Source organism: Hordeum vulgare, chromosome 5H (genome assembly GCF_904849725.1).
Source record: "Hordeum vulgare subsp. vulgare chromosome 5H, MorexV3_pseudomolecules_assembly, whole genome shotgun sequence".
NCBI lineage: Eukaryota > Viridiplantae > Streptophyta > Magnoliopsida > Poales > Poaceae > Hordeum > Hordeum vulgare.
Genome location: NC_058522.1, coordinates 34,907,719 through 34,916,804, shown reverse-complemented (window position 1 = coordinate 34,916,804; position 9,086 = coordinate 34,907,719).

Here is a 9,086-nt window from a genome sequence, read left to right as displayed (position 1 = left end):
AACGCACTAGCCGTTTTGCTAGTAAATACTCCTACTAAAACAGCCAAGAGGCCCCGCGTCACCTTGTTCTGCCAATCGTATATGACTTCACTAAAGGAACCTCTAGGCGGGCAGATCTTTTTTTTATTAAATTGTTTGGGTTGCTTACAACATGTGTCACATGATAGGTGGGCATATCCACTTAAGTAGCTTCTTGTGTTTCTATTTTTTTTCATTTTTTCAGATCTTGGTTTTCTTCCATTTTTTTTTTGTACTTTTCTCCTTTTTTGTAGGTTTGCAGTATAGGGTGAAATCTTTCCAATTGCACATCGCTTGGGGTGAATTTTTTTATATGTGCAGTTAACTTTCAAATCATAGACTGAACTTTTTTATATATATGATGAACATTTGCTTATATACATTGAACATTTTTTAGTACAAACCAAACATTTTTACTATAGAGTGTTTTTTTCATACTTTTATAAAACATATAGTTAGTTTTTTAACAATTTTTTTCTTACTTTTAATAACTTATAAATATTGGAAGCATATGCTTTTAGAGGGAATCTCTCTAGTGTCAATGAACAGGAGTGTCTTAGGCCCTGTTTGGAACCACCCAGATTATATAATCTGGTTTTATAATCTGTTATGTTTTCAAACATGACAGTTTATATTGTAGATTTTAAAAACTAGATGATCAGATTATTAAAAACTCATAATCTACTCTATCCCAGCCAAAATCAAATTATGGATTACTAATGACCTATTACCCTTGTAAACTTGGAGATAATTATCTACTGCCACCGCCACTGTCCTATTTTTATAAACAGGGCATACATGTCATTGTACAATGTAAAACCTGAATTACAGTTTATATAATCTGGTCTCCAAACATGTCCACCTGAATTATTTTTATAAACCAGATTATATAATATATCTTCATAATCCAGATTATTATAATCTATTATGGTTCTAAACAGGGCCTTAATTTGTGTCCTAATCATTGTGCTGGCCGTGGACGTTACGTACTCGGCGGGGTATGGCTGTACATATCCGTCGGTCAGGTGTCGAGCCGCTCTTATCCAGACGTGGCTTGTTTGTTTGACTTGACTCCAAATCTCTGATGGAGAGGTGCCGTTTCCCCGGAGCAATGGCTGGTGAATGATGGTTTCATGCCTGCCCATGTTCGCGTGCATGCACTGGATGATGTTGCCGTTGCTACTGCTGCGCATGCAGTAGCAGCGCATCATCTTTCCTTGGCTTGGCTGCCGCCCCATGAGGAGAAACTGGGTTTTTTTTTCCAAAAAAAAAGGTTACCGTGATTGCAGAGCAATTATGGGGTACATCTGGTTGTTCTCTATGTGCAAGCCATTGGCTGGTTCGGTTGCCAAGCCATGCATTCTTTACAGAATTGCAAACATCCCGAGGTCGACATAAGGTCATCTGGTGTACAATTTTTTAATCTTTTAGCTGCAGCGGGTCGCATGTGTAAGGTTTATGATACATATTTTTTTAGTCTTTCAGCTATAAAGGTCCCATGTGTAAGAAGGAATAGCAAAATTACCCGTACGTTGCAACGGAAAAAAAACATAATCTTCAATGATGATGACCACATTATGTTCACACATCATCGCTTGATTTTGAAATTTTATGCACAAATACAAGAAAATATTTCTTCTTTTAAATTTATTCACAAGTTGAAGCAATATTTACATTTTCCAAAAAAAAAATCATGGCTGTCAAGAATCTTGGTAACTCAAAGAATTATTCTTAATTTCAAGAATTTTTTTTAGAAAACATACAATAATAATCCGATCCATTCAACAGTTAATTCTTCAAAAATCACATGGGTATATTTTTACAAAGACTTAGAAGCATTAATGTTTAACTACATACATTAGATCTTTCATGAACAATTTTACAAATATGAGAACAATTTTAAAATCGAGAACATTTTTTACAATTTACAAACATTTACTAAAAAACGTGAATATTTTTTATGTTTTAAACGGGTTTAAATATTTTCTTTTGAATTGGTGACCAATTTTAGAAAAGACTAACATAATTTTTTATGTAGGAGGATTTTACTTTAAATTCACAAACATTTTTTAAACGCATGAAGTTTTTCTGAATAAACAAACATTTTTGAAACACATGAAGTTTTTCTGAATAAACAAACATTTTTATAAGTCAGTAATATATTTATTAAATTCTTGGACATTGTTTTGGAATTTCCAAAAAAATTTATAAAAATCCGGCGCCTTTTTTGAATCCACAAACATTTTATGTTTTCGTCAACATTTTAATTCAAAATTCCTATTTTTTAATATGAAAATGCTTTTGTAATTCTAAATTATTTAAATTAAAGGTAAACATAAATGGAACGGAAAATTTTAAATAAAAAAGAAACTATCAAAACAGGCATTAACTATTTTTAAAATTTTAGGAAATTTTTTAAATGCATTAACATATTTTGAATTAGAAAGCATTTTGTTAAATGCTTTTATTAATTTTTAATACATGGAGTTTGATTTGAAATCATGGACTTTTCTTATTTTACAAATATTTTTTCAAACTTGTAAACATTTTATTGTATATGCGAGTTTTTGAAGTCACAAACATTTTACTTTTTAAAATATGTTGATTTAAAATTTTAAGTTTATTAAAAGTTTAAAGGTTATTTGAAGTCCGAAATTATTTAAAATAGAAAAATAAAATGGAACTGAAGATAAATAAATAAACGGAACTAAAAAAACTGGCGCCTGTGCATGGGCCGGGCCATACGGTGTGGTAGATATTCTCCCAGGGTGCAGAGCGTAATATAGGAGGTTTTTACATGGGCCGGCCCAGTCCGAGATTTTTCGCTTTGTGAAACATTTTCTATTACTTACCGGTGGCATGATAGGTAATTTATGCAATCTTCAGGGACAATTTTCATGACGTACCACAGAAGCAATATGTGCTATATTAATAGGTAAAGATAAGAGGAGGTGGGGTGAACTCACCATCAAATCAAACCTTATAAGTTTAATAAATAATAATAATAATAATAATAATAATATAAGTAGGAAAGATACTCTGGTGAGAATGCTTTCTCATTCCTTGAACCCCATTCGAGCCATATACTAGGCTTGTTTTGTGGTATCACGATTGACCTTAGTTCACGCTCATGTTTTCACACAAGCCTAGGAGGAGCATATGGTTCGCCCATGCATCGTGTCACAATTCTATAAGTCTTTTGTGCTAAAAATATTTTAGTTTCAACTTTCAAGTTGTCAAATAAGACAGGTAGTAGACTAAAATGCAAGAACTCATACCAAACCAAGCATATATCTAGGATACTAAAACCTCAGGCTGCTTGTAGTTCCCGCATCGAGTGAAATTTCAAGGTATAGTGCGTCGTTAGCCCGAGGGGACTACTCACACATCGTGAATAAATCACAAGCATTAGACATTGTGAAAATACTTTCATGAATACGAATTATTGGAAGTCTCATAATTTTGTTGATGGTAATGTAGTCTTGATTATAAGTGATTAAACTAATGGAGATGGAGGCTATGGAGGCGGAGATGGTTTTGGAGATGACGGTTGTAGATGGGAAAGGTGATGACTCCTGCGAGAAGTTGAATTGGCGAAGCAAAGAGGCATGAACCATCTATAGACCAAGACATTGGTTTTCCTGTACTTTAAATAGTGCAAACAACTGGAATAGGATTTCAGGCCGCGTATGTTGCCAATTAGCCTTGTTTTTTTTACGTAAGTCACAGGGTTTTCAAGGATCTATGTAGTATTGGTGTTTATTATGTTGAACATTTCACATTCGTGTTTAGTTGTCGTCGTAGTAGCGATGATATATCATATATGTAGTGTTCATTTATTTTAAGGTTTCTCGGTTAAGGACTAGGTTTAGGGCCACGAAGTTTGTGTTTTAACTTTCAATCCGACACGGCTCCTCTTAGAGCATAATTCTCCATATGTGGTTTTGGTAATTGATGACAATCCCTATGGACTAATGGTTGCCTTAAGTTATATTTATAGGATTTGTCCATAGGCGCTTCTTGAAGTCCATCTGTTGGGTTAAGGAGTTTATATGATCACCAAGGAGGTATTCAAGGTATTATCCAAAGAATGGTCATAGAGACACAAGGTTGATCAAGATCGACAGACAATAAGTAAATCAAGATGATCAACACACAAAGCGTACAAGATGTACCGAGAGGGATCAAGTGATCCCATGGTATGGTAAGCATTGTCCATTACGTGTTTGTGTACTAACCCATGGTCTTCGTGAGAGTTCTATGTGGGGTTAGGTGTGTTTCATGGGCTTGCGTCTAGAGGAAGATCTCATACAACCCATGAAGGATGACGTCAAGTGGTGATCGTCATCAAGATTGCGGTATGCAAGTTCAAGTGGATCAGCACGCAGATATCATGCTTGAAGCTTGCCGTCCATTGTGGTGGCAATGGACTTGTGAAGATATGCTTAAGAGCGGCTCACCCATGTTGTATATGGGGGAGCAATCAACTAGTCTTCATCAAGCCAACATAATCAAGAAGGTGGTCCATCTTGAGGAAGTCAAGATCATCGTCATCTAGCTCAAGAGGACGAGGTGCAAGGTATAGGTTTGCCCTTGATAGGTTTTCTGTTTTAGGATAGATTGACGTACTGTCAAGGGGGGCTCTCAAGTGAGTAGCTCGATCGTATCGTTCGTTGAGAGCTCAAACCATTTGCATCCTTGCATCATACTTCTTGGTTCTTGTTTGGTGTTTCTCTTTGTGAGTTTTAGAGCTTATGGTCATCTTCATGACAAGCTCGAGTTCATCGAAAACGGAGTCCATACGCATCTACTATGATGTTTTTGATGTTGGAGTTTTTGCCGGTTCTTCATTCATAGAGGTCTCACATCTCTATATCATTGGCATTTTCATATCTGCATGGTCTTAAGAGTTTTTTACAGTTCTTCATTCATAGAGGTCTCACCTCTCTAGATTCATATCGCTATTTGGATAGCTCTTGTCATCATGAATCCAACAAGCTTGGGTTTGCTCGATTCAGAACTCGTATGCGAAAGTTATGGCTGTTTCAGTGGCGAGCGGTAGTACCACTTATGCCAAGCGGTAGTACCGCTTCGGGTGGGCGGTAGTACCGCTCCCAAGCGGTAGTACCGCTCCGGGTGGGCGGTAGTACCGCTTCGGGACGGTAGTACCTCTCTCTGAGTGGTTGTACTCCGTCAGACTTTTTGCGAATACTTTTCCAAGCGGTGGTAGGCCCGACATTAAGATCTTTACTACCGTGGCCTAGCGGTAGTAACGCTCCTCGCTAGTGGTAGTACCGCTAGGGGCAGCAGTAGTACCGCTCCTCGCCAGAGGTAGTACCACTAGAGGCAGGGTAGTACCGCTCCTCGCCAGCGGTAGTACCGATGTGCGCGGGCTGTAAGTGGGGGTAACGGTCTGATTCCTTCCCCCACTATATAAAGGGGTCTTCTTCCCCCTTGGTCTGATCTATCCATTGAGCTCGTGTTCTTCCCCCATTGTTGACCTTCTTAGAGCTTGCTAACTCTCAATCACTCCAATGATTCTTGCTAGTTCTTGAGGGAAAAGAGAGAGATCTAGATCCACATCTCCACCAATCACTTTCTCCTCTATGTGAGGGGAACCCCTTGGATCTAGATCATGGAGTTCTTTGTGAGCTCCTTGTTCTTCCTCTCATATTTCTCCATAGCTTTTGTTGTTGTGGAGGGATTTGAGTGTGAGGGACTTGACAACTTCGTGTGTTCTTGCCATTGCATTAGTTGCATCGGTTTGAGTTCTCCACGGTGATACGTGGAAGTGAGAAGTTGAGAAGCTTATAACCCTTTGGTACTTAGTACCCTAGAGATTGTTCTTCGTGGATGCTTTGGCGTCCTAGAAGCTTGGTGGTGTCTTGGAGCTCAATCATTATGGTGTAAAGCTCCGGGCAAGCGTCGGGGTCTCCAATTAGGTTGTGGAGATTGTCCCGGGCAATTTGTACGGGTACCGGTGACCGCCCCCAAGGGTTGCCATTTGTATGGGTTCGATGACCGCCCTCAAGGGCCCCTTTGTGGAATCACGACATCTTGCATTGTGCGAGGGCGTGAGGAGATTACGGTGGCCTTAGTGGCATCTTGGGTAGCATTGTGCCTCCACACCGCTCGAACGGAGATTAGCATCCGCAAGGGTGTGAACTTCAGGATACATCATCGTCTGTGCGTGCCTCGGTTATCTCTTACCCGAACCCTTTACTCATGCACTTTACTTTGTGATAGCCATATTGTTTCTTGTCATATATCTTGCTATCACTTAGTTGTTTATCTTGCTTAGCATAAGTTGTTGGTGCACATAGTTGAGCCTAGTTGTTTTAGGTTTTGGGCTTGATAAATTAAACATTAGTTTTATTCCGCATTTGTTCAAACCTAAACCGTAATTATTTTAAAGCGCATATTCACCCCCCCTATAGGAGACATCCACGTCCTTTCATCTCCCTTTGTAAGAGATGTTCCCAGTTGAAGGATCTCGACTGTTAGCATAGGGGATCATTCCTCATTTATTCTCTTTGATGACCTTTGTAATAGGAAAGGGGAGATAGGAGCGGCCATCACCGATAGTCAAAATACGAGTGAGGGAGAGTCCGACATATATACAACCACTTGAGAGATGAAGGATGTTTTGAGATGAAGGATACCGGTTATTGTCGTAGGGGTTCGTTTTAGAACTTTGTCAAGCAGGAGAAGATGTGAAAGAATGACCATCATCGACAGTCGAAATACCAGTGAGGGAGTGCCCACTGCCATTGAAGCGAGCCTTGACGGACCAAAAGTCAACCCACATGCCGAATAAGCGAGTCTTCCAGGTTTGACTTCATATCAGGTTTAGTCTGTGTTGACTGTGATTCCAAGTCCAATGTGCATATTTCTTCATGTTAGGTTAGGTCTTCGTGTTCACTAGCTTACGACAAACATGGTGACGTGGAGACGCTTCGTCGTGGAGATTCAGGTTGTCGACATGGTGTCTACAGCGGCTAGCCGGGAGGGTGCACACCTAGGACTAGAGCTTCGAGCATCCACCAATACGGCGACTACAACGGCCAATGGAGCAGCCGACTACGCTGAGACTTCCATTTTCCATTTCTAACACGAGCCGTTTCGGTACGATGGGAGAAGAGAACCATTCAGATCTTGACAGCTTTGAGTTCTTCCCCTCCTACTCTCAAATTCCTTGAACGTGGATGAAGGGAAATGAACAGATTCAACGACATACCAAGGCTTTTTTTGAACAACACAATAGCTTGGTGTTGTTGGATCTTTCATTTCCCTTCATCTATCTTTGAGGAATTTGGGAGTAGGATCGTGAAGAGCTTCAAACCCATCAAGTTATGAATGGTTGTCTCTTCTTCCATTACAACAAACCCCTGTGTGGCAGGAATGCTCAATGTTTGACTTCCACATTAAGCTTTTGTAGGGTGTCAATCTGCTCCGCACTAAACCACTAGAGAGATTAGTGTTATTCAAGGGAAAACATTCCCCATTCCTAACACAAAGAGGTTTTGTTATGATGGAATAAGAAACATGTACTTGTATGGCATTGGGTTCTTCACGATCCTACTACCACATTACTTGAAGTTAGATGAAGGGAAATGAAGGGATCCAACAACAAACCAAGGTTTTCTTCGAATAATAGACCACTCATTGTCTTGAGCAACTCAAGTTGATCGGTGGTCTGTTGTTCGAAGATGCCTTGGTCCGTTGATGCATACTTTGGTTTCCCTTCATCCACCTCAAGGAATTTGAGAGCATGATAGTGAAGAACTTGAAGCCTGAAAAGTCTCTTCTTTCATCGCAACAAAATCTATGTGTGGTAGAAATGTAGATTGATTAACTTGGACATTAAGCTTATGTTATGATGAGAGCCTCGATGGGCTAAAAGTTGAAAATCCATTGCATGAAATTTCTTTTTTGTTTGCTCGATATCTATGTCGTATTATGTTTGCCACACGTGTTTTTGTTAATGTACCGAAGGGTGTTAGAATCAAACTCGGGATCATGCCGTCGCCCTACCGCGCTGCTCCCTTTAGGGCATCCGGCGACGGTCCGACTCCTTGACATTATTTGACTAATGTAATTCAGGTGAAGTTTTTTTAGTAGCTAGCTAAGAACGAAACGCTGCGCGCGTGAGGAGAGCGATAACCCGATGCCATTGAGTCCGCGGACCGCTAGTACTCACGATGTTGGGTCCTCCATTTTTTTTTGGCCGGGGGGAGGGGGGGGGGGGGGGTCCCCACTTGCTCCTGCTCCACAATGAACAGCTTCACGGACTACCGCTCGGAGTAGAGTCCCATTCCTGTTGTAGTCTATCTAGATAGGTTTAGGTCGATGCATGGATGTAGTTATGTAGCTGGTGATGTCTGACTCGGATGACACCCTCTTATGCTTTTGGGTATATGAATCATGAATCCTTATTTTTCTAATGTTTCATGCATGTGCTTTTCTAACGATGTGCTGTGTGTTGAAATCTAATTATTCCTCGAGTCAATTACATCAGTGCTACTAAAACTTGACACGAAAAATCACTTTAATGGTAAAACTTACAACATACATTGAACTAGTGCTACAACTTGATTTTGCCGTACATATACAATGCAAATTACATTTCCATATGGATAAAATGATGACTATGCACGTCATGTGGCATGGGGGCTGCCGACAGCCACTAGATGACAAAGATGGGACGTGCGGCATGTTCTTTTGTGAAAAACTCATCAGAATATTGTTTCTTACAAAATAGAACTTGGCACGAGCAATACAAATAAAAGTTTGGCCGCAAGGACCTTGTCAGCGACTTATAAATATTTATAAAAATAATGCAGTGACTGAGTTTGGAACCGCTTACAAATATTTATAAAAACAATGCAGTGGCTGAGTTTGAAACTGCTCACTTCAAGTCATTAACTATGCACGGCTAACCACTCGAAGACCAATAAATTCATGTCAAGTGTGGACATGTAGGTTACATATACCTTCAGGTATAAATGAGCTGAAGCATGTGCAGCTCATTTTGCATTGTTTTTTTGTGTGTAGAAACTGGATGATTC